Genomic DNA, 24,976 nt, shown 5'->3' on the forward strand with positions numbered 1-24,976 from the left:
AATATTTAGGGGGCAACAGAAAGCTACTAAAAAAGCTATAAAGAAGAGTAAGATAGAGTATGAGAGTAAACTTGCTCAGAATATAAAAACAGACAGTAAAAGTTTTTACAAATATATAAAACAAAAAAGAGTGGCTAAGGTAAATATTGGTCCTTTAGAGGATGAGAAGGGAGTTTTAATAATGGGAAATGAGGAAATGGCTGAGGAACTGAACAGGTTTTTTGGGTCGGTCTTCACAGTGGAAGACACAAATAACATGCCAGCGACTGATAGAAATGAGGCTATGACAGGTGAGGACCTTGAGAGGATTGTTATCACTAAGGAGGTAGTGATGGGCAAGCTAATGGGGCTAAAGGTAGACAAATCTCCTGGCCCTGATGGAATGCATTCCAGAGTGCTAAAAGAGATGGCTAGGGAAATTGCAGATGCACTAGTGATAATTTACCGAAATTCACTAGACTCTGGGGTGGTCCCGGTGGATTGGAAATTAGCAAACGTGACACCACTGTTTAAAAAAGGAGGTAGGCAGAAAGCAGGAAATTATAGGCCAGTGAGCTTAACTTCGGTAGTAGGGAAGATGCTGGAATCTATCATCAAGGAAGAAATAGCGAGGCATCTGGATAGAAATTGTCCCATTGGGCAGACGCAGCATGGGTTCATAAAGGGCAGGTCATGCCTAACTAATTTAGTGGAATTTTTTGAGGACATTACCAGTGCAGTAGATAACGGGGAGCCGATGGATGTGGTATATCTGGATTTCCAGAAAGCCTTTGACAAGGTGCCACACAAAAGGTTGCTGCATAAGATGCATGGCATTAAGGGTAAAGTAGTAGCATGGATAGAGGATTGGTTAATTAATAGAAAGCAAAGAGTGGGGATTAATGGGTGTTTCTCTGGTTGGCAATCAGTAGCTAGTGGTGTCCCTCAGGGATCCGTGTTGGGCCCACAATTGTTCACAATTTACATAGATGATTTGGAGTTGGGGACCAAGGGCAATGTGTCCAATTTTGCAGATGACACTAAGATGAGTGGTAAAGCGAAAAGTGCAGAGGATACTGGAAGTCTGCAGAGGGATTTGGATAGGTTAAGTGAATGGGCTAGGGTCTGGCAGATGGAATACAATGTTGACAAATGTGAGGTTATCCATTTTGGTAGGAATAACAGCAAACGGGATTATTATTTAAACGATAAAATATTAAAGCATGCCGCTGTGCAGAGAGACTTGGGTGTGCTAGTGCATGAGTCACAGAAGGTTGGTTTACAGGTGCAACAGGTGATTAAGAAGGCAAATGGAATTTTGTCCTTCATTGCTAGAGGGATGGAGTTTAAGACTAGGGAGGTTATGTTGAAATTGTATAAGGTGTTAGTGAGGCCACACCTGGAGTATTGTGTTCAGTTTTGGTCGCCTTACTTGAGAAAGGACGTACTGGCACTGGAGAGTGTGCAGAGGAGATTCACTAGGTTCATCCCAGAGCTGAAGGGGTTGGATTATGAGGAGAGGTTGAGTAGACTGGGACTGTACTCATTGGAATTTAGAAGGATGAGGGGGGATCTTATAGAAACATTTAAAATTATGAAGGGAATAGATAGGATAGATGCGGCAGGTTGTTTCCACTGGCGGGTGACAGCAGAACTAGGGGACATAGCCTCAAAATAAGGGGAAGTAGATTTAGGACTGAGTTTAGGAAGAACTTCTTCACCCAAAGGGTTGTGAATCTATGGAACTCCTTGCCCAGTGAAGCAGTTGAGGCTCCTTCATTACATGTTTTTAAGGTAAAGATAGATAGTTTTTTGACGAATAAAGGGTTTAAGGGTTCTGGTGTTCGGGCCGGAAAGTGGAGCTGAGTCCACAAAAGATCAGCCATGATCTCATTGAATGGCGGAGCAGGCTCGAGGGGCCAGATGGCCTACTCCTGCTCCTAGTTCTTATAGGCAGACATGAGGCAGAGTGGTGGATGAGCAGCATGAGAGGGTGTGGAGGGCAGGTGTGGGATACGAATTGGCATGGAGACGGCATGAAGAGTTTGAGGGGCTGAGTGCTGGAGGATCTAGCAGCTTCTAAAACAATTGGGATAAAGTTCAAGAGAACCAAAACAGGCCTTTTAATAGCCCGCCTCGGTACTTATCCCTGGCTGCCCAGGATTTGCTCCTGGGATATCCCACCCTGCCTTTCCAGAGATAACTTTGGATCTAATGGGGCCTCTTATAAGAGGCTACCCACCTCAGTCGTGAAATCCGGTCTATGGGATCATGAACACCTATACATTCCCCTCCAAGATACTTACCTTCTTGGCTTGGAAATATATTGTGGTTCTTTCATCATTGCAGGAATTCCCTACCTAACACCAGTGTGGGTATACCTCACTCACATGAACTGCAACATTTCAGAAGTCGACTCACCACGAATGTCTCAAGGGCAATGAGAGGTGGGAAATCAATGGCACTCTTGCCAGCGTCATGATCACAGGAATGAATTTTTAAAAGTGCAGCAAATCTTTCAATAGCATCACAATGTATTTATATGCTTCTTGATAGATTTTAAAAGTTTATTCCATAATTTCCTTAATAAGCATAACATACCGTACCATGTTTACCTGTATTCTTCCACAAGGAATATTTCCAGTTATTGAACAGTTTATTATAAAGCTTTGCATTTTACTACAAAGAAAGAAATGCACTTTCTACAAACTACTTAGAATAAAATATTTGCCATTCACATTATAATTAATGTTGGACAACGATTTACATGCTATTGATAGGTTTGATATTTCTTGTGCTTTTGAACTATATTAAGTTTTTATTACACTATATAGGCAAGTTATTTTCTGTTTCCAATATGTATAAATTTCATTTATTTTTGCCCTTTCACTCATTTTACCTGGTGTTTCTTATTTGCATTGGCAAACTTGTTTTTGTCTCAGTTAAGGTTAACATGTTTGAAATGACATGTTGCATAACACCTTCGTTTGTTTTGTAAAAACGTTTTTGTTCGTTGTACCAAAATGATGAACATCATCTTTTGCATCAACGAGAACGGCGAGCACGGATTTCAGTTCTACCTTAAGAATTTGTTGGTCAGATGCCAATTAGTTTCCCAATTGGCGGAAGTGAAAAACTGCAATCAGAAAAAGCACAGGCCAGGTATTGAAATATTTAAATAACATAAGAAATAATAAACACAATTCTCTTTCCTTATACATAAGTAGCATAATCAGAAATCCTGTGGCAATTTCACAATTGCTTCAACAGTGGAACCAAATGATTATGAATTGATCTTGGATAGAGCACCTTCAGGGATTGTAATACATCGTACATTGCAATCAATGTTGGCCCTTGCATCAAAAATAAAATATATAAAAGTGAACTGCCAAACCCTTTGGGAAGTTTCCATAAAAGAGGTAAGGCACAAGGAACAATTAGGTGCATTTCTATTGAGAAAGAGGCGAAGGAGGAGGGAAATAATTGGGAGCTGATATTTTCCCCCGCCGGCTGCTCCTGTCACTTATCAAATTCAGAACATAAAATCACCCATCCAGCTTCTTAGTAGATAAAATGTAGACTTGGGGGGAGGGGGGGGGGGAAGAAGGAAAGGGGCGGCATGGTTAGCACTGCTGCCTCACAGCTCTAGGGACCCGGGTTCAATTATTGCCTCGGATTATTGTCTGCGTGGAGTCTGCACGTTCTCCCAGTGTGTGCGGGGTTTCCTCCGGGTGCTTCGGTTCCCTCCCACAGTCCAAAGATGTGCAGGTTAGGTGGATTGGCCATGATAAATTGCCCTTAGTGTCCAAAAAGGTGAGGTGGGGTTACGGGGATAGGGTGGAGGTGTGGGCTTAATTAGGTTGCTCTTTCCAAGGGCTGGTGCAGACTTGATGGGCCGAATGGCCTCCTCCAGCACTGTAAATTCTATGATTCTATGAACAAGAAAGGATAGAGAAAAAACTTTTAAACAAGAACATTTCAATCTTTAAATTTAAGAACTTAAGACACAGGGAACTGAGTAACAGAGTGGGTAAGAACACTTGTTCTTTTATATCTGACAGCAAAATTCAGAATTAGGTTTTGTTAACAGGTGAATGATTTTTCCTCTCAATTATTCTGTGTTTCTGTGAAAGGGTTCAAAATGAGGTTTTAGAATCTTGACTCTGATTACGAGTTGGTAAGATCCAGAGTTCAAAACTGTAATTTGATCTTAAAGGTGCAGTTCCATTCTGATAGCCAAAATAATAATTTGTGGAACAACATGTAGAAAAATAGAATATTTCTTGCGGTCTTCCTAAGTAAATACAGATATTTCAAATACCAGCCTATATCCTTATAATCCAATCTCGAATACTTCATTCACATTGCTAGCAAGCCTATGTTGTATTTTCTCTCTATATCTGTCAATTTTCTTCTTGCGCATTGGTTAAGCTCAACAGTGTAATTAATATATATTAATTATCGCAGTTTCATAGAGTTTACAGTACAGAACGAGGCCATTCAGCCCATCAAGTCTGCACCGGCCCTTGGAAAGAGCACCCCACGCCTCCACCCCACCATCCCCTTAACCCAGTAACCCCAATTAACCTTTTGGACACTAAGGGGCAATTTAGCATGGCCAATCCACCTAACCTGTACATCTTTGGACTGTGGGAGGAAACCGGAGCACCCGGAGGAAACCCACGCACACATGGGGAGAACATGGGCAGACTCCGCACAGACAGTGACCCAAGCCGCAAATCAAACCTGGGACCCTGAAGCGGTGAAGCAATTGTGCTAACCACTATGCTGCTGTGCTGGCCATTTAATGCTTTAAGTGATTTAATGCATATGCAGAAGCCACAAACCTCCTCAGTCTTGCGAGTAAGAAAGCATGTGGACTCAGCTACTTTGGTTCATTGTATATGACATTAAGCGCTAAGTGATGACAAACTGCAAAAGTGTTTGTAAACATACCAACAATGATATTCAAGAACAGCACCCAAACTAACCGCCCCCTAGCCAAGTTGTCCCAGTGCTGAAATGACACTAGCATACACCCCACAATGTGGAAATTTGATTGGCATGGCTTGGTCACAAATAAATAGGATAAATGGAATCAGGCCAATTACTCCCTATTGGCTTCCTTCTAACCCTCAGCAAAGTGATGGAAAAAACATGAATACTGTCAGACAGCACTTAATTACCAATAAGTAATTCACTGGTGATCAATTTGGGATCTGCCAGAAAAACCCAATTCACCATAGCTTTAACTCAGGCATGGATCAAAGTTGAATGCCAGGGGAGAGGTGAAATAGGATAAGTTGCTTCCCTTGACATCAAGTCAGTCAGTCATTGCAGACTCAGGACATCACTACAGAGATTCCTCAGGAAATAATCTTTGGCCTAGCTATATTCAGCAGTTTCATCAATGATCATTCCGCCAGCATAAGATCAAGAATGGGCCTATTTGTTAATGATCCCATAGTGTGCAATTCTGTTCACAACTCATTCAACAACAGCCCCTTCTGTTCATGGCTCACTCTATATGGCATTAAGGAAACATGAGGGGGTCAGTACAAAATGCCTCTGGTGCAGCTGGACCTGCCTGGTGTTAACCTGTTAGCCCTCTTCTTACTAAGAACATAAGAACTAGGAGCAGGAGTGGGCCATCTGGCCCCTCAAGCCTGCTCCGCCATTCAATAAGATCATGGCTGATCTTTTTATGGACTCAGCTCCACTTACTGTTCAAAAATCTATCTACCTTTGCCTTAAAAACATTTAACGGGATAGCCTCAACTACTTCACTGGGCAGGGAATTCCACAGATTCACGACCCTTTGGGTGAAGACGTTTGTCCTTAACTGAGTCCTAAATCTGCTTCCCCTTATTTTGAGGCTATGCCGCCTAGTTCTAGTTTCACACGCCAGTAGAACTAACCTCCCTGCTTCTATCCTATCTATTCACTTCATAATTTTATATGTTTCTATAAGATCCCCCTCATTCTTCTAAATTCCAATGAGTATAGTCCCAGCCTACTCAGTCTCTCCTCATAAGCCAATTCTCTCAACTCCGGAATCAACCCAGTGAATGTTGTCTGCACACCCTCCAGTGCCAGTACATCCTTTCTCGAGTAAGGAGACCAAAACTGCACACAGTACCCCAGGCGTAGCCTCACCAGCACCCTATACAGCTGCAACATAACCTCTCTGCTTTTAAACGCCATCCCTCTAACAATGAAGGACAAAATTCTATTTGCCTTCTTAATTACTTGCTGCACCTGAAAAAACAACTTTTTGCAATTCATGCACAAGGGCACCCAAGTCCCTCTGCACAGCAGCATGCTGCAATTTTTTAACCATTTAAATAATAGTCCATTTTGCTGTTATTCCTACCAAAATGGACAAATGGATGGCCTCACAATTACCAACATTGTTCTCCATCTTCCAAACCCGTGCCAACTCACTTAAACTATCTATATCCATCCCTCTGCAGACTTTCAGTGTCCTCTGCACACTTGGCTCTACCACTCATCTCAGTGTCATCTGCGAACTTTGACAGGCTACACTTGGCCTCCAACTCCAGATCATCTATGTAAATTGTAAACACTTGCAGAGCCAACACTGATCCCCGAGGCATAGCACTAGCCACTGATCGCCAACCAGAAAAATACCCATTTATCCCCACTCTTTGCTTCCTGTCAGTTATCCATTGCTCTATCAATGTTAATACATTACCTGTAACACCACGCACCTTTACCTTATGCAGCAGCCTTCCGTGCAGCACCTTGTCGAATGCCTTCTGGACATTCAGATCTACCACATTCACCGGTTCCCCATTGTCCACCGTGCTCAATGTCCTCAAAGAATTCCACTAAATTAGTCAAACATGATCTGTCTTTCATGAACCCATGCTGTGTCTGCCCAATGGGACAATTTCAATCCAGAAGTCTCGCTATTTCTTCCTTAATGGTAGATTTAAGCATTTTCCCCACTACAGGAGTTAAGCTCACCGGTCCATAGTTTCCCGCCTTTTGTCCACCTTTTTTCCCAATCTGCCGGAACCGCCCCAGAGTCCAACAAATGTTGGTAAATTACCACAAGTGCATTTGCTCTTTCCCCCGCCACCTCTTTTAGTACCCTGCGATGTATTCCTTCAGGACAGGAGACTTGTCTACCTTTAGCCCACCTTGCTCAACACTACCCCCTCAGTGATAATCATCATTACTAGGTCTTCATCTGCCATAGCTTCCTTGCCAACAATTATTGACATGTTATTTGTGTCTTCCACCATGAAGACCGACACAAAATACCTGTTCAATGTCTCAGCCATTTCCTCACTTCCCATTATTAAATCCCTTTCCCATCCTCTAAAGGACCAATGTTTACCTTAGCTACTCTTTTTCATTTTATATATATGTAGAAACTTGTGCTATTTGTTTTCATATTCTGAGCTAGTTTACTCTCATAATTTCTTATTTTTCTTTATATTTTTTTCGTGGATTCCTTTAAATATTTCCCAATCCTTTAATATACCACTAATCTTTGATACTTTGTATGCATTGTCTTTCAATTTGATACCTTCCTTTATTTTCTTAGATATCCATGGCTGATTATCCCTTTTCCTGCAGTCCTTTCTTTTCACTGGTACATACTTTTTCTGAGCACTATGAAAAATCATTTTGAAAGTCCTCCACTGTGACTCAATTGCTCCCAATCTACACTAGTTAACTCCTAACCCATTCCATTGTAGTCTCTTTTGTTTAAGCACAGGACACCGTTATTGGATTTTACCTTCTCACAGCTCCATCTGTATGTTAAATTTAACCATAAACGTTTGTAGTATATATAAATGCTTTGGAGGAAAATGTAACTGGTCTGATTAGTAAGTTTGCGGTTAATGGTCGCTCCTTCCGAGAGGATCCTTAACTATGAGATCATTAATTATTCCTGTCTCATTACACAGGACCACATCTCGTAGGTTTCATTACATTCCAGTCCCGGAGGACTGGAGAATAGCTAATGTTGTTCCTTTGTTTAAGAAGTGTACCAAGGATAATCCAGGGAACCATAGGCCAGTGAGCCTTACGTCAGTGGTAGGGAAATTACTGGAGAGAATTCTTCGAGACAGGATCTACTCCCAATTGGAAGCAAGTGGACGTATTAGTGAGAAGCAGCACGGTTTTGTGAAGGGGAGGTCGTGTCTCACTAACTTGATAGAGTTTTTCAATGAGGTTACAAAGATGAGTGATGCAGGTCGGGCAGTGGATGTTGTCTATATGGACTTCAGTCAGGCCTTTGACAAGGTCCCTCATGGCAGACTGGTAGAAAAGGTGAAGTCTCACGGGATCAGAGATGAGCTGGCAAGATTGATACAGAACTGGCTCGGTCATAGAAGGCAGAGAGTAGCAATTGAAGGGTGCTTTTCTAATTGGAGGGCTGTGACTAGTGGTGTTCCACAGGGTTCAGTGCTGGGACCGTCGCTGTTTGTAGTATATATAAATGCTTTGGAGGAAAATGTAACTGGTCTGATTAGTAAGTTTGCGGACGACACAAAGGTTGGTAGAATTGCGGATAACGATGAAGTCTGTCAGAGGATACAGCAGGATTTATATCATTTGGAGGCTTGGGCGGAGAGATGGCAGATGGAGTTTAATCCGGACAAATGTGAGGTAACTCATTTTGGAAGGTCTAATGCAGGTAAGGAATATACAGTGAATCCTGGAACCCTCAAGAGTATTGAAAGTCAGAGATCTAGGTGCACAGGTCCACAGGTCACTGAAAGTGGCAACACAGATGGAGAAGGTAGCCAAGAAGGCATACGGCATACTTGCCTTCATTGGCCGGGGCATTGAGTATAAAAATTAGCAAGTCATGTTGCAGCTGTATAGAACCTTAGTTAGGCCACCCTTGGAGTATAGTGTTCAATTCTGGTTGCCATACTACCAGAAGGATGTGGAGGCTTTAGAGAGGGTGCAGAAGAGATTTACCAGGATATTGCCTGGTATGGAGGGCATTAGCTGTCAGGAGAGGTTGAATAAACTTGGTTTGTTCTCACTGGAATGACGGAGGTTGAGGGGTGACCTGATCGAGGTCTACAAAATCATGAGGGGCATAGATAGAGTGGATAGTCAGAGACCGTTTCCCAGGGTAGAGGGGTCAATTACTAGTGCCATAGATTTGAGGTGCGAGGGGCAAGGTTTCGAGGAGATGTACAAGGCAAGTTTTTTTACACAGTGGGTAGTGGGTGCCTGGAACTCGCTGCGGGTGGAAGCAGGGACGATGGTGACGTTTATGCGGCATCTCGACAAATACATGAATAGGATGGGAATAGAGGGATACAGATCCCGGAAGTGTAGAAGATTTTAGTTTAGATGGGCAGCTTGGTCGGCGCAGGCTTGGCAGGCCGAAGGGCCTGCTCCTGTGCTGTACCGTTCTTTTTTCTTTGTACATACTGTTTGAGGAAACTATCGCGGATATATTCTATGAACTCCTAAAAAGCTGCCCTCGCTGAACTGGTTTGACCAAATCGACATGTAGATTAAAATCCCCCATGATAATTGCTGCACCATTTTTGCATGCATCAGTTATTTCTTTGTTTATTGCCTGTCCCACCATGATGTATTATTTGGTGGCCTATAGACTACACCTATCAGTGACCTTTTCTCTTTACTACTTCTAATTTCCACCCAAATGGATTCAACCTTTTTCACCATAGAACCTATATTATCTCTCACTACCGCCCTGATATCATCCATAAATATCAGTGATACATTTCCGTCTGTCCTTCCGAATAGTCTGATACCCCTGGATATTTAACTTCAAGTTGTGACCAACCTTCAATCACGTCTCTGTAATGGCCACTAAATCATACTCATTTGCGATCATTGTGCCGTCAACTCATTTATCTTGTTTCAAATACTACAAGCAGGTAAAGTGCCTTTATGCTAGTTTTTATATCTTCTTTTTGAATCCTACCACCTCCATTAATAACATATCCTGAGTTCTTCTTCCCTTTATCTTTTTTCAGAACTTCCCCTATTGTTGAACCCATCTTCCAACCTGCTAATCTGCTGCTTTGCTTGCCATTAACCATTTCAATTCCCGTAGTGTTACCCTTCCCTTCCCCCCCACTTGGTCGTTTGAAGTCCTTGTGACCACCTATTTCTCCTTTCCGCTAGAACACTGGTCCCAGATTGGTTCAGGTGAAGACCGCCCTATTGGTACAGCTCCCTCCTGTTCCAATACTGATGCCAATGCCCCATGAAATGAAACCCCTCTTTCCCGCACCACTCCTTTAGCCACGTGTTTACTTCTCTAATTTTCTCATCTCTGCCAATTCGCAGGTGGCTCGAATAATAATCCAGAGATTATGATCCTTGAGAACCTGCTTTTTAATTTAGTTCCTAGTGCCTGATAATCCCCCAACAGGTCCTCTTTCCTAGTCTTGCCCATATTGTTTCTCCCAACGTAGACCACAACAACTGGATCTTCCCCCTCCCACTATCTTTCAAGCAGGTCACCCTGGCACCGGGCAGGCAACATACCATGCGGGACTCTCAATACTGCTTACAAAGGATGCTATCTAAACCCCCTAATTATAGAATCCCGACAACTATGTGCCCTTTTGCTCCCTGGAAACAAGGCCGTGAATCCCCAAGGTAAGTTACTTTATACTCACCGCTCCGGCCACCGGGACTACTCCCTGGAAACAAGGCTGTGAATCCCCAAGGTAAGTTACTTTATACTCACTGCTCCGCCCTTCGAGACATGCTACTTGGAAACAAGGCCACAAATCCCCGAAGTAAGTTACTCAAACGCACCGCTCCGCCCTCTGAGACTATTCCCTGAAAACAAGGCCTTGAATCCCCTAGGTAAGTTACTTTATACTCACCACTCCGCTTTCTGAGACTCTTGCCTGGAAACAAGGCCGCGAATGCCCGAAGTAAGTTACTTTATACGCAGCCATCCGCCCTCCAAGACTGCTCCCTGGAAACAAGGCCATGAACCCTGAAGTAAGTTACTTTCTCCTCACCCCTCCACCCTCCGAGACTGCTCCTTGGAAACAAGGCCACCAATCCCCAAAGTAAGTTACTTTATACTCACCGCTCCGTCCTCCAAGACTGCTCCCTGGAAACAAGGCCCCGAATCCCAGAAGTAAGTTACTTTATTGTCATGCGAGAATACCTTTAAGAAATGGGTGTTTATAAATGGGTGTTTAAGAAATGTACCTTTAAGAAATGGGCCTGTATATAAATATCTTTAGTGAGAGTACCTTTAAGAAATGGGTGTTTATGACTGCAGTGGGTGGAGCTGGGTTGTCTGTCAGCTTTTTACTTTTGTTTTAGGCTGTTTGCTGCAGGGTGTGTTTTAGTTTAGTTTTCAGAGCTGGTTAGCTGCAGCCACAGCCAGAATGTGCATTAGTCTCCCTCTCTGTAATCTAAAGACTGTAAATCGATCCTGGTGATTTAAAACTAATAACTGCGCTCAGTAGTGACTTTAACCTGACTTTTTAAAAAGTCTTACGGATGATAAAAGGACAGCTTAAGGATTACTTAGTGTTCTATTCTTTGGGGATGGTATTTGAATGAATCGTTGCTAAGATGTTCACTGTATGTTATAAAAAGGTTAACTTGAGTTCATAGAATAAACATTGTTTTGCTTCAAAAAAATACTTTTCCATTTCTGCTGTATCACACAAGTACAGTGGGCCATGTGCTCCCCATACCACAATCTAGTAAAAGTTGTGGTCAGGTGAACTCCATGATACACTTCGGGGTTCTCTAAACCCTGGCCCATAACATTGTACTCCCTGCTCCGTCTTCGGAGACTGCCCCCTGGAAACAGGGCCGCGAATCCCCGAAGTAAGTTACTTGATACTCACCGCTCTGCCCGCCGAGACTGCTCCCTGGAAACAAGGCCGTGAATCCCTGAGATAAGTTACTTTATACTCACCGCTCCGTCCTCCAAGACTTGGCAGTGCTAGGGTGTCAGGCTGACACTGCAAAGGTGCCAGGCTGGCACCAGAAGTGCCAGGACACCACCCTGCCCCTCCTGCTGGGGGCCTCCAATTCCCTTGGAGACCCTCACGAGTGCCGTTATGTCTGGTCCCGTTTGTGGGGACCAGTACTCAACGGCACTCCAAGGTGAAGGGTTTGAATCCCAAATCCTCATACCATAAGACCATAAGACATAGGAGTGGAAGTAAGGCCATTCGGCCCATCGAGTCCGCTCCACCATTCAATCATGGTTGATATGTGGAGATCTGCGCATTAGAGGAAGGATACTGCCTTGCTCTATTATGCAGATTTGCCAAAAAGTGATGCCGCCCATTGTGGACGGGATTCTTCTTGCAACATCTAGCGAGATTGCGTTGAATCTCATGAGGTGTTGCGAGCCGGGTGGATCACAGGAGCGGGGTCTCCCGGCTTTCACGGGCCTCGCTGCGCGCAGTGAGATGCTTTTCCGGCGCAACGTGGCCGGAAGATCGCGCCCATTGTTACTTTTCAAAAATAAAACTAACAGCACTTAAACCTAGATACCACTTAATTATATCATGCACATGAAACAACGGCCAGAATTCTCCTAAGCGGGTGGGTTCGGTGGCGGTGATTGGGGGTGTGGTGGAGGGGGTGGGGGAAGAAAGAGAATCAGGTGGAAAGTTCAAAAATTTGTTTCACGCCAAAGTTAATTTACAGCGGGACCTTCCACTGGTGCCTGCCATGGCGGGTTGGAAAACCTGCCAAAGGCCAGCTTGAGCCTTGTTTGCATCCAAACATCTTTGGAACATGACTTCCGGTGGCAGCCATGAGTTAATCGGTCACACACAAGCTGGCTCCTACTTGGACGGTTCATCTTGACCTTTTCTACCCAATTAATGGGCGATCTTTGTGCAAAAGGCACCATGAATGGACGGTGTTGGTTTTTCCCCCAGAATGGACTGTCGACAGGGTATCACACCTGGAAAAAGTCGGTAAAAGCCCGAGCTCTGGAGTTAGAGGACAAACATGCTTGGGACAAAGTGGTGTGCAGATGTTGGAATAATGCCTGGGGCTGTCTGTGGAGTTCTACATGAAGGCCATGCGCAACCCTGCAGTGGGTTGGGTGTTCATCTGCAGGCGGATGTTCCAGATTAGATGTTCTGGAGGGAGTCACTCCTCCAGCCTCAATGTTCCTGAAGATTCTTCATCTTTCTCATGGGGTCAGATTGCTCCTGGAGACTATTTTCGTTTTGAGGAGGTCCATCTTTTCCTTCAATAGTGGGTGAAGAAGGCACCGGATAGGATGGCAGACTACAGTCCTGTCTTGTCACCGATTATGGTCAGGTGCCTAATTAATGATGTTGGGGCTCAGAAGATTTGGGCATGTTTTTTTTGCTAGCCACCGCAGCAGGAAAGGCTCCATGTTCCTGCCCCCACCACGGAACTTAATCTCAAAATGGGAGGAATCCACTTAATGTGATGCTAATAAAAATGCTAGGAAATCATGGTCATTTTGGCATGCGGTCATTCTGATCCACCCAATGACTCACGCATGCTTCTGGCTGTCATGAAGCGCAGTGTTGGCAAATTGGATGCAACTTTATAAATGGGCACTGAACAAGTCCATTTTCCTGTTAGTTTAATTCACAGAACAACTATTTATTAATCAAAATTTATTGGAAAATCGGAAATACAGTATAAGTGTCAAAGTGAAATGATGAGTGTCAATTGAAAAATAAGTGTGAGCGCGCGCAATGTTGCAACTTGCTTTTGGTATGTTGCCAGCCATCAGGCATCTTCCTTCCTCTAAATACTGTATTTTCTTACTTTTAGCACACACGTGGTAAATAAAGTACAGCAGATTTTGAGTCCAAAATCCTAGCTGCAGGCTGGGACCCATGTTGATAACCAAGAACCTGTTTAGAATAATAATAATCTTTATCACAAGTAGGCTTACATTAACACTGCTATGAAGTTACTGTGAAAATCACTTGTCGCCACACTCCAGCGCATGTTAAGGTACAGAGAGGGAGAACTCAAAATGTCAGGATTTCCTAACAGCACGTCGATTCTAATGCACTCCTGGCCCTGCCTCCCAACTCTGCTTTCCATAAACTTGAGAGCGCCCAAATTTCTGCTGCCCATCTCACACCAAATCCCAATCCTTACATATTGCCTTTTTCTCACTGATCTACATTGGCTTCCAATTAAGCAATGCTCAATTTAAATTTCTTGTTCTCAAATCCCTCTATCTTTATCTCTTACAGCACTACGAATCTCCAAAGTATATGAAGTCCTCCAATTCCATTGATGACTCTGCCTTTCATTGCCAAGGCCCAAGCTCTGAAATTTCCTCCCTAATCCTCCATACCGCTCTCTCACACTTTTAAAATGCTCCTTAAAACCCACCTCTTTATCCAAGTTTCTGGTGACCTGTCCTGGTGCCTCCTGGTATCACTCAAAGAAAAAAATGTGTATAATGATGCTTCTGAGAAGCATCTGAGATACTATTGAGATCATTGTATAAATATTATGGTAGTACAGTGGTTAGCACTGTTGCTTCACAGCGCCAGGGTCCCAGGATCGATTCCTGGCTGGCTTGGGTCACTGTCTGTGTGGAGTCTGCACGTTCTCCTTGTGGCTGCGTGGGTTTCCTCTGGGTGCTCCGGTTTCCTCCCACAAGTCCCGAAAGACGTGCTGTTAGACAATCTGGACATTCTGAATTCTCTCCTTGCAAACCTGAACAGGTGCCGGAATGTGGCGACTGGGATATTTTCACAGTAACTTCATTTATCTTTGATAAAGATTATCAAAATTTAAATTAAAATGTAACTGTGACCATGGGAAACCATCCTTCACAGTCAGGAGAAACCTTTGACATAGTTTACCATACAATCCGCATCCAAATCCTCTCCTGTCACCAGTTGGATGGGACTGTCCTTGCCTAGTTCAAATCTAGTCAGAGTCAGAGAATCACTTGCATTAGCTTAACTCCCATTTTTCCCATCATTACCTCTGGAGTCCCACAAAAATCAACCTTGGTCCACTTCAATTTCTCAACTACATATTGTTACTCGATGACACCATCCACAAACGCAATGGCAGATTGCATATTTATGCTGATGACCGTCCCCTCCACCTCACTATCACATCTTACAAATTTTTCAGCATCTTTGATTTGTCACATTGCTGGATGAATAGAAATTTCCTCCAATTAAATATTGAGAAGACAAAGCCATTAGGCTGGATTCTCAGTTTCAGCGGCTAAATGCCGGCTCAGACGGAGAATTGCGGGGCGTTTTACGACTTGAAATCGGCGCAAACCCTCAACGATTTTGGACACTGCCGGAGAATGGCCGGGTCCCTGGCCGCGCATGCGCACAGCGACGACCTGCAGCGGTTGTGCCGTACACCATGGCGCCGGCCGTGCGCAGACCCGACCCGGAATTCCCGACCTCACAGGCCAAGCACCATCCGCCCCCCCAGCCCTCACGGAAGCCCCCAACCAGCGGAACGGATCCCAGCCAAGTGTGGCGGCGCTGGACACAATCTGCAGCCGCCACGCCAGGTTCCCGACTGCTGAGATCACGTGTCCCCCGCGTGGCCCATTGGGGGCAGAACATTATGGGAGGGCCTGCAGATGACATACCAACGGCGTGCGACGCGTTTACACCACTTCAGAGTGGGCGTGCATGGCTGACTGGCGTCCAACCGGTGCCAGCCCCAATTTGGGCACCGGAGTAGATTCTCCGCCCGATCTCCGATTACGATATCGGCATTGGGCAACAGAGAATCCCACCCATTGACTTTAGTTCCCACTACAAATGTTGTCGTTGAGCCAATAACATCACTCCTCTCCTTGGCAACTGTTTGAGGCTGAACTACACTGTTCTTAATTTTGGTGCTGCTATTTTGATCCTGAAACGAGCATCCAACCAGCTAACCATTCCAACACCCAGAGCTTCTTCCACCTCCGTAATATTGCCTGACTTCACATTGCTTATGCATATCTCCTACTGAAATCCTCCCTCATCCATGCCTTTGTGATCTTTAGATTTGCCTTTTCCAGTGTCCTAGTCCTAGCTAGCCTCCCACCTTCTATCTTTGTTTAATTTGAGCTCATCCAAAACTCTGCTGCACATCAACAGAATCTAACCATCTTTCCTCGACATTTATTGGCATTACCATTACTGAATTCCCCACTATCAACACCTCAGGGGTTACCATTGACCAAAAATTGAACTGGACCAGCCATATAAATAGTGTGGCCATAAGAGATTAGGACTAGGAACTCGGAGGTGAGAAACTCACCTCCTGATTCCTCAAAGTCTGTCTACCATCTACAGGGCACAAGTCAGGACTATGATGGAATACTCTCCACTTGCCTGGATGAGTGCAGCTCCAACAACACTCAAGAAGCTCAACACCATCTGGAACAAAGTAGCTCCCTTGATCAGCACCCCATCCTCCAACTTAAATACTTACTCCCTTCACCACTGACGCACAGTTGCAGCAGTGTCTACCATATACAAGATGCACTGCAGTAACTTACCAAGGCTCTTCAACAGCACCGTCTAAACCCATGACCACTACCACCGAAAAGGACAAGGGCAGCAGATGCATGGGAACACCACCAACTGCAAGTTCTCCTGCATGTCACACGCCATCCTGCCTTGAAATTATATCTCAATTCCTGCAATGTCACTGAACGAAAATCCTGGAAAACACTTCCTCACAGCACTATTCCTGTACCTACACCATATGGGAGGCAGTGGTTCACGAGCTTCTCAAGGGCAATTAAGGAATAGGTTTTAAATGCTGGCCTTGCCAGCAATGCCCACATCCCATGAAAGATAGGCAGGATTCTCCATGTGAGAGACTAAGTGCAGGCGCTGGGGCTGAATGACGAGTGTTCCACGGTCCCGATGGCGTCGCCGTTCCAAGAGCAATTCAGAAACATGCTAATGGGCCAGCCCCACGCCACGTCAACTAGTGCAATTCCAACAGACGGCGACATCGTATTCTCTGCGGTTGGGTTTGGCACTGGAGAGTCTGACAAGCATGGAGCTGCATATAAGCACTCCACCCCCCAAACAGCCAAGAAGATGCAACCACGGAGAGTGGCCCCAGATTCATGGATGCCGAGATTGAGATACTGCTGGATGCCATGGAGGATAGGGGATAGTCGGCACACCCGGTTTCCCGGGGTGAGAATGAGGCTGTGAGCACCATGGGCCCCATCACAAGGACTGGGCAATACTGTTGGGAAAAGCTGCATAACCTCCTCAGGGCGACCCGGGTGAGCCACAACCTCTGTGCCCCTGAAACTACCCCCGTCCCTACACCCTGTTTAAGCTTGTGGGTTGCTGTAGAGTAACAAGAAGACAATAGTTCTGCTTCTCCACAAAACACCTTTATTTATTTGATCCAACGTCACACACAATCTCCACAAACAAATACTGTAACCCCTTTATACATCAGTGACTTGTATTGGATAATTGACATTAAATTAGTATTCAATTGGAATCCATTCCTAACACACCCCACCCGCCGGCAGCCCCATCACACCCCACCCTGTATCAGATGCCAACACCTACTGCCCGCAATAGATGGGTGACCCGCGCACACAGGCCACCAGCTAGGTACCCCCTACGCTGCTGGTCCGGTGTCTCACACTGTGCATTAGTCCAGGAGAAGGCGGCCCACAGCAGCAAAGAGAGGGAAATGTCCGGGGGTTGGGGGGCAGGGCCACTGGACCTGCGGCCCCTCATCGTTGCAGAGCAGAGGGCGTTGGACCTAGTCTGTGGGGTGGGTGAGCGGGCAGCTGCAGTCGCAGAGGACGGCGTGGGACAACCAAGTGAGCCACCAATGCGTGGCGATATCGCAATGGCACGTGAGTCACTCCTCACCCCCGCACCACGCCTTACCCATGATGTCACCATGCATCTTGTCTTTTGTCTTGTAGGATCACCACCAGACAATGTGGAACCGGCTGGTGCTGACCAGTCCCCAGCAGCAACCCCCAACTCATCGGCAACGAGACGGGCTGTCCAGAATCCCACGCTCCTAGGAGTGGATGCCGATCAAGCATGCCACTCAGACCAAAACTGAACAGATAGCGTCCGCGGCGGAGGCCTTGGGTGTGAACATATCAGCTGTGGGTCAGGATTTCCAAGGCTTGGGGTACTCTGTGGGTTGTGGTTGAGGCACAGGACAGGCAGCCATGTAACAGGTAGCCATGTACTATGGCCACATGGACATTGCTGTGGCGCTCCAGAGCATGCCCCAGTCACAACGGGCCATGGCTTCGGGCGTCGAGAGCATTGGCCTGGCGCTGGCTGACCTGAGCCAGACACAGAGGGATCATCTAGCTCAGTGTTCTTCAAATTTGGGGGTGCGACCCGCGGGTGGGTCGTGGGCGGGTGTCAGGAGGGTCGCGGAGCTGTTGTTCGCGGCACTCCCGATCTCGCAAATCCCTGCGCAGCAGCCGGCTTTTCATAACGCTGGCTGCAAGCAGCCAGGAACATGTTAAAAAAAATTTGGCGGAAGTGCGCACGATGATTGGTGCGCATGCACAAATCGGGCACAATTGCGCAGTGCGACCGCTATTTTTTTTAAAAAACGGTTGTAGCTTTTTGTTTTACAAGTTCTGTAGTGGTTTTTATTCATTTATTTTATTAATTTAATTTTTATTTTTTTCATATATTTTATTCATTTTATTTTTTTTACAAGTTTGCAGGGAGGCTTATTCAATTTTTTCATTTATTTTATTCATTTTATCTTTTTACAAGTTAGGGGCGGGGGGGGGGGGGGTTATTTGATAAAACTTTACAGGAAAAAAATTCTGAACTTTGGACAATACTTTCCGACACCGGAAGGCTTCACCTTCATCCAACAGGTTCCATTGGAGGAGCGTGTACGAGGGCCAAAGGGACCCAAAACCATTTCCTCCACTTTTCTCAGCAGCAAACAAGGTAAGAGAAAATGGTGGGTCACGCAGGTCGGCCGGTGTGGGTCGCGAAGGTCGGCTGGGTTGGGTCCCGACCAGTTAGTAAAAATGGGTGCATGGAAAAAAAGTTTGAAGAACACTGATCTAGCTGCACCCTCGACTCACTGGCGACGAGGCGGGGCCGTCCAGGCCTGCCTCATCTGGCTATGATTGACAGCTCCTGACCAATTCTAAAGCAGATAAGTTCTTTCCGCAGAGAAACAGAGGAAGTGAAAGGACTATTAGCTATTTATAAACATTGAGGTTAGGTTCAAAGCAGGATGCATTCAAGTCTGAAGCGAAATTGCAAAGAACAATCCCGAACCCGGCTGTCTGGAACTATTATCCTGTCGATTTCAACTTACTAAAAGCTTTTTCTCTTTGAAAATGAATAAAATCCTTGCAGATCAAAGGATTTGAGGGGGTTTAAAACCTTGTGATGTGGCTTTGGTTTTCTATGAAGGAACAGTTGCTGCTTTCTATACCTCTGGCTGAGGCAACAGGTCTAACAGACTGGTGAGTGGAAAAGCAGTGATTTTTCACTGTTTCTGCCTGGACAGCTCTTTAGCTTCCAGGCAGGGATGACTGATGGGGGATGGTCCCTGCTCTGGAGGAGGATGTCAACTGGATGGAGGGGGAGGGGATCTCTGGCAGAGGGGGGGATCTCTGGCAGAGGGGGGGATCTCTGGCAGAGGGGGGGAATCTCTGGCAGAGGGGGGGAATCTCTGGCAGAGGGGGGAAGCTCTGGCGGAGGGGGGGAATCGGAGCGGGGGACTCTCTGGTGGAGGGGGATCTCTGGCAGAGGGGGGAATCTCTGGCGGGGGGGGAATCTCTGGCGGGGGGGGAATCTCTGGCGGGGGGGGGAATCTCTGGCGGGGGGGGAATCTCTGGCAGAGGGGGAAATCTCTGGCGGAGGGGGGGAAATCTCTGGCGGAGGGGGGGAAATCTCTGGCGGAGGGGGGGGATCTCTGGCAGAGGGGGATCTCTGGCGGAGGGGGATCTCTGGCGGAGGGGGATCTCTGGCGGAGGGGGATCTCTGGCGGAGGGGGATCTCTGGCGGAGGGGGATCTCTGGCGGAGGGGGATCTCTGGCGGAGGGGGATCTCTGGCGGAGGGGGATCTCTGGCGGAGGGGGATCTCTGGCGGAGGGGGATCTCTGGCGGAGGGGGATCTCTGGCGGAGGGGGATCTCTGGCGGAGGGGGATCTCTGGCGGAGGGGGATCTCTGGCGGAGGGGGATCTCTGGCGGAGGGGGATCTCTGGCGGAGGGGGATCTCTGGTGGGGATGCATCGGTTCACCCTCATAAATGCGCGTGTGTGTGTGTGGGTGGGGGGGGGGGGTTGAGAGGGGGACAGGATGAGATGTCGGGGAGTAGGGTTGTTTGCTGCCAAACCTTGCTATCGGGCCACCTACTCAAAATGTATGCCATATAGAATCATGCAACGTTTACAGCACAGGAAGAGGTCAATTGAACCAGCCTGTCTGCGCTGGCCAAAAAGTGAACCATCCACCTAATCCCACATATCGGTTGATTTTCATGCAGTAAGCTTAACAGGCTGTTGTTGTACATGCTTAAATTTTTGAAAAAACACTTTCAATATTCTCTTTCCATTCATCTACAAAGTCGAATTGTTCAAGATATTGGCATCTCTTAACTACTCGAAGCAATCATAGTTCCACTGCATGCCAGAACTAATCTAGCAAATATTTTATCAATACTATATAACATTCGCCATCATTTAGTCTAATGTTCATAATTACAGTATTGTGACACACACTGTCTAGCAACAAACACAACTAGACAGATGAACTGTGCTTACGATCCAGTTGCTATCATTCAACATTCTTCATATGCATTTAGAAATTTGCAATGCAAAAACACTTCAAGCTACAGAAAATGACCAGTCATTGCTTGCATCTTAGCAGCACTTGAGTTTCAAAATATGTCATCCGTCTGTGACTAACAGTATTAAGTTTTAAAAGAAAAAAAAAATCCCTTGTTACATTCATCTAAAATATAAATTACTATGTTTCCAACGTGATCATATTTCATCTGGCAGAAAACTTGGAACATTAGGTTTTTCGAGTTTAAAGAGGGGGTAAAATACTTTAGTTTAAAACTCTAATTTAAAGTTGCACTTCATTGCAACCACTGCCTGTTATGTTTAATTCATTCTCCTTTGAGTTAGCACTTTCAGATTGTAATGACTATTCATTTGTTGATAAGACTGCCAGGAAACTACTGAGTATCAACAACCAAGAATGCCAACAGAACGTTATTTAGTTACGACAAAAGATCGGAGGAAAAAACATGCTTCGGTGTGCATGTTGTCGGGGTGCTTATTGATGATCCTTATTTTGTGTTCCATTGCAATTTTAGTTTGCAATTTCTGGAAACATGATAAACACTGCAAAGTATTGGTTAAATATTCCCACTGCTCCTCACGTTTTCACAAAATAGATTAATATTGTAATTCACTATAGGTTTAAAAATAGAAAATATTTCAAACTACCTCCCAACTGAGATGATGTGTTGGAAAGATAACCTTAGTACAGAACTACTGCATCATTTGCATCTGCAGTACAATATATTTTTGCTCTCCTTGTTAGGATATACTTATTGCTGAGTCTACTTTCATTTTGACTAAAACTGATCTGCTTCATAAAAATTCTCTGCAACAAGGATGCATATGATTCAGAGAAATCTGCTTGAAACAAAAAAGGTAAGAAATTGGCAAAAAGTGTTTCAATTCAAAACAAAACAGAAACCCACAAAAAAATGCTCTTCAGATTCACTCCAAATGCCATTTACCATGAAACCTTAAGGACAAAGCAAGTTTAAAACCCACAAACAGTTCAACTTAAGGCAAAGAGTAATACACTGCTGTCAGATAGACACTCTAGAAACAACTGAAATCCATTATGATCAGTAAAAAGCAATTGCTTTATGTTAACCCTGCAGAGACCAGCTTTGAATTTCTGATATTTGTTTCTATTTTTGCCTGCTGCACACCCATGTACTCACTTCTACCAGCTTCACAACAGCCATTTAAATACACTCTCTCAACAAGTGGATGCACCAGAACTTTCGGTGAATTTTGTCAAGTCTAATGTCTATTCAGCTCCTTAATAAACTCTCAGGCTCTTGGTCTGATGCATTCAGACTCAGGAGCTTAATGGGAATTGAGCTTTAAAACACTACATCCCATCCATTACCAAAAACAGTCTATCTCCACAACTATTCAATCAACGATTCCACTTCTACCTCATTGTCATGGGTGCTGAAATATTCAGTCATGTTTCCATGTCATTTTCAATTTATTCAACAATTTCCTTGCTGGCTTATCCACCTTCAGTCTTGCACAAACTCTAACTTGCCTAAGCCTCTGTTGCGTGTCGAGTCCCCTGTCAACCAATGCATTCAATTCATTGATAAATTCTCCACGGTTGCATCACCCATACCTCTACATTCTCCTTTATATTCTGCAGTCCTCGTTTTTCTTAAGTATCCCATTCCTGTTGTTCCACATTTGGTCGTAGAACCATGAGCTACTTTTGCCCTTTACAGGTCGCAAGATAAATAACTCCCCTACTTTTTAAAGCCTTCACAATAGCTGTATTTTCAAACATGTTTTCTATTAGTAATCTGAACTCTGCTAATATGTGTGGCTGTTCCCCTTTATGAGGTATCGTTACGGATTGATGATGTTTAAGGAGTCCTAGAAATGCAAGGTGCTGCTATTGATGAGAATATACATATTTTAACACCGATATTTTTTGATCCTCCCTTAGAACGGGAATGTGCAGAGCCACAAAATGTCATTGTTGTTCTTTCTATTCTGAGCACTATAATGGACTTTCAGAAAGGTAATCTGTGCCATCATTGACATTCAATGACCCATATGATAGGAGGCAAAATTTTGAGGGATAGATTAGTCAGAATTGAAAGAAAATTATGTGGCCACATGGGAGGGTAGATTTTTTAATTTCAAAAATGATCACTGCTTTAAAACATTTTGTCAGCCTTTTCAAAGACTGTAGGGAAAGTACAAAGCTAAGCAAAAAAGTCACGAAGTTAAGGCATTAGAACATAGAACAGTACAGCACAGAACAGGCCCTTCGGCCCTCGATGTTGTGCCGAGCAATGATCACCCTACTCAAACCCACGTGTACACCCTATACCCGTAACCCAACAACCCCCCTCCCTTAACCTCACTTTTTTTTAGGACACTACGGGCAATTTAGCATGGCCAATCCACCTAACCCGCACATCTTTGGACTGTGGGAGGAAACCCACGCACACACGGGGAGGACGTGCAGACTCCGCACAGACAGCGACCCAGCCGGGAACCGAACCTGGGACCCTGGAGCTGTGAAGCATTTATGCTAACCACCATGCTACCGTGCTGCATTAAAACATGTTCTGCTAGCAAGTGATGAAGGGATACTTATTGTTGGATTGTTGGATGACAATGTAAATGCTTTCCTCCATGAGGCAAATGTGTGGAAGCCATTACCTTACATCCTTCCCCATAAAACAGCAAGACATCACATTTGCAGAAAGTTATAGAAAGGTTGAATACTGCATGGTGTCTGCTGGACCCAGATATAAATGTAGGAGAAGATGGCATAATATAAAGATTCTAGGAACAATCGTATCAAATTGCAAGTTGATGACAGGACCAAAAGCAGGTCATTCTGCCTATTGACCCTACTCACTATTCGATTGAATCAGGACTGAGCTGCACTCAATTAACCTTCTTTTGTCCTATATCCATTGATATCTTTAAGTCTATATTTATCTCTTTCTTCAAAATATGAAATGACCCAGCATCTCAAGCCATGGGGCTGGTTTAGCTCACTGGGCTAAATCACTGGCTTTGAAAGCAGACTAAGGCAGGCCAGCAGCACGGTTCGATTCCCGTACCAGCCTCCCCGGACAGGTGCCGGAATGTGGCGACTAGGGGCTTTTCACAGTAACTTCATTTGAAGTCTACTTGTGACAATAAGCGATTTTCATTTTTCATTTGGGTGAGTTCCAGTTTTGCAGTATCCTTTGCGTAGAAAGAGGTTTCCTAATTTCTCTCCTAAATGGCCGCTTGGCCCACATTCCCTCACCATAATTTCCGTATCTTCGCCATGAATCCATCTATCTTGTTAAACACCTGATTAGATCACCCTTCAAACTTCTACATTCAAGGAAACAGAAGGTAAGTTTACCCAACCTTGAAAACTATGACAAATTCAGTGACTTGTGTGCACTATCCCTTCCAAGGCCAATATATCTTCCCTGAGTTTGGCGCCTAAAACTGAACACAGTACTCTAGATGGGGTTGAATTATTGCTTTGTGGGTGGGAAACAGGTGCCAGATTTGTTTCTGGATCCCAAAACATTGGGATTTCGGCTGGGGCACCCATTTAATTGGCATGGAGATTGTTCCCTTTACAATTAAGGGCGACAGGTGGGCACTCTAAGCTGGAGGGTTAGAGGCCTTCCAGCTTTAGAGCAGCACCTGCTGCAGTGAGTGGCAAGTAACTGAGAGGGTGTTTCATATGAAGGTGCTCTCTATCAATTAAAAAAAAATAATAATTAAAAAATAAGGAAAGCAACCAGGAGGGGAGGAGGATTGAGAAGATTCATCCAAGGGTAATCTTTGGCTGTACCCACTCGGATAGGAAGGGAAGGGCTAGAGTGCTGGTACCCCAGCGTGTTGCTGGATACCCACCTCCAAGCAGTTAATTTGCCCTATCGCATTGGTAAATTGGAGTCTGACTAGAAAATCTCAGTCAGCCTCCTTAACCTAATTAGTTTCCTGCCTGGTGGATGGCACAGAGAAGTGATCGAGTACCGGCATGTCTTATTTCCGGGCCTTGTTTGCCTTCATTCCCAACCTCAAAGATCCTATCCATGGTGACTGGTAAAGGTAAAGCTCATTTTTGAGTTGCAACTGCATTGCCTTAGCCTTTCTTGATTATTCGTACCTGTGCACAAGCTCGAGTAATTTGCATCTAAAACCCTTTATGCCTCCATAGCACACAGACGCATATCATT

At 45.0% G+C, this 24,976-nt stretch overlaps 1 protein-coding gene across 8 annotated transcripts in view; it reads right to left on the bottom strand.

Moving 5' to 3' along the window:
* Positions 1-24,976, bottom strand: part of ahi1 (Abelson helper integration site 1) — a 375,133-nt gene that overhangs the window by 79,670 nt on the left and 270,487 nt on the right. The gene's annotated exons all lie outside the window — the stretch shown is intronic.

Source organism: Scyliorhinus canicula, chromosome 6 (genome assembly GCF_902713615.1).
Source record: "Scyliorhinus canicula chromosome 6, sScyCan1.1, whole genome shotgun sequence".
Taxonomy (NCBI): Eukaryota; Metazoa; Chordata; class Chondrichthyes; order Carcharhiniformes; family Scyliorhinidae; genus Scyliorhinus; species Scyliorhinus canicula.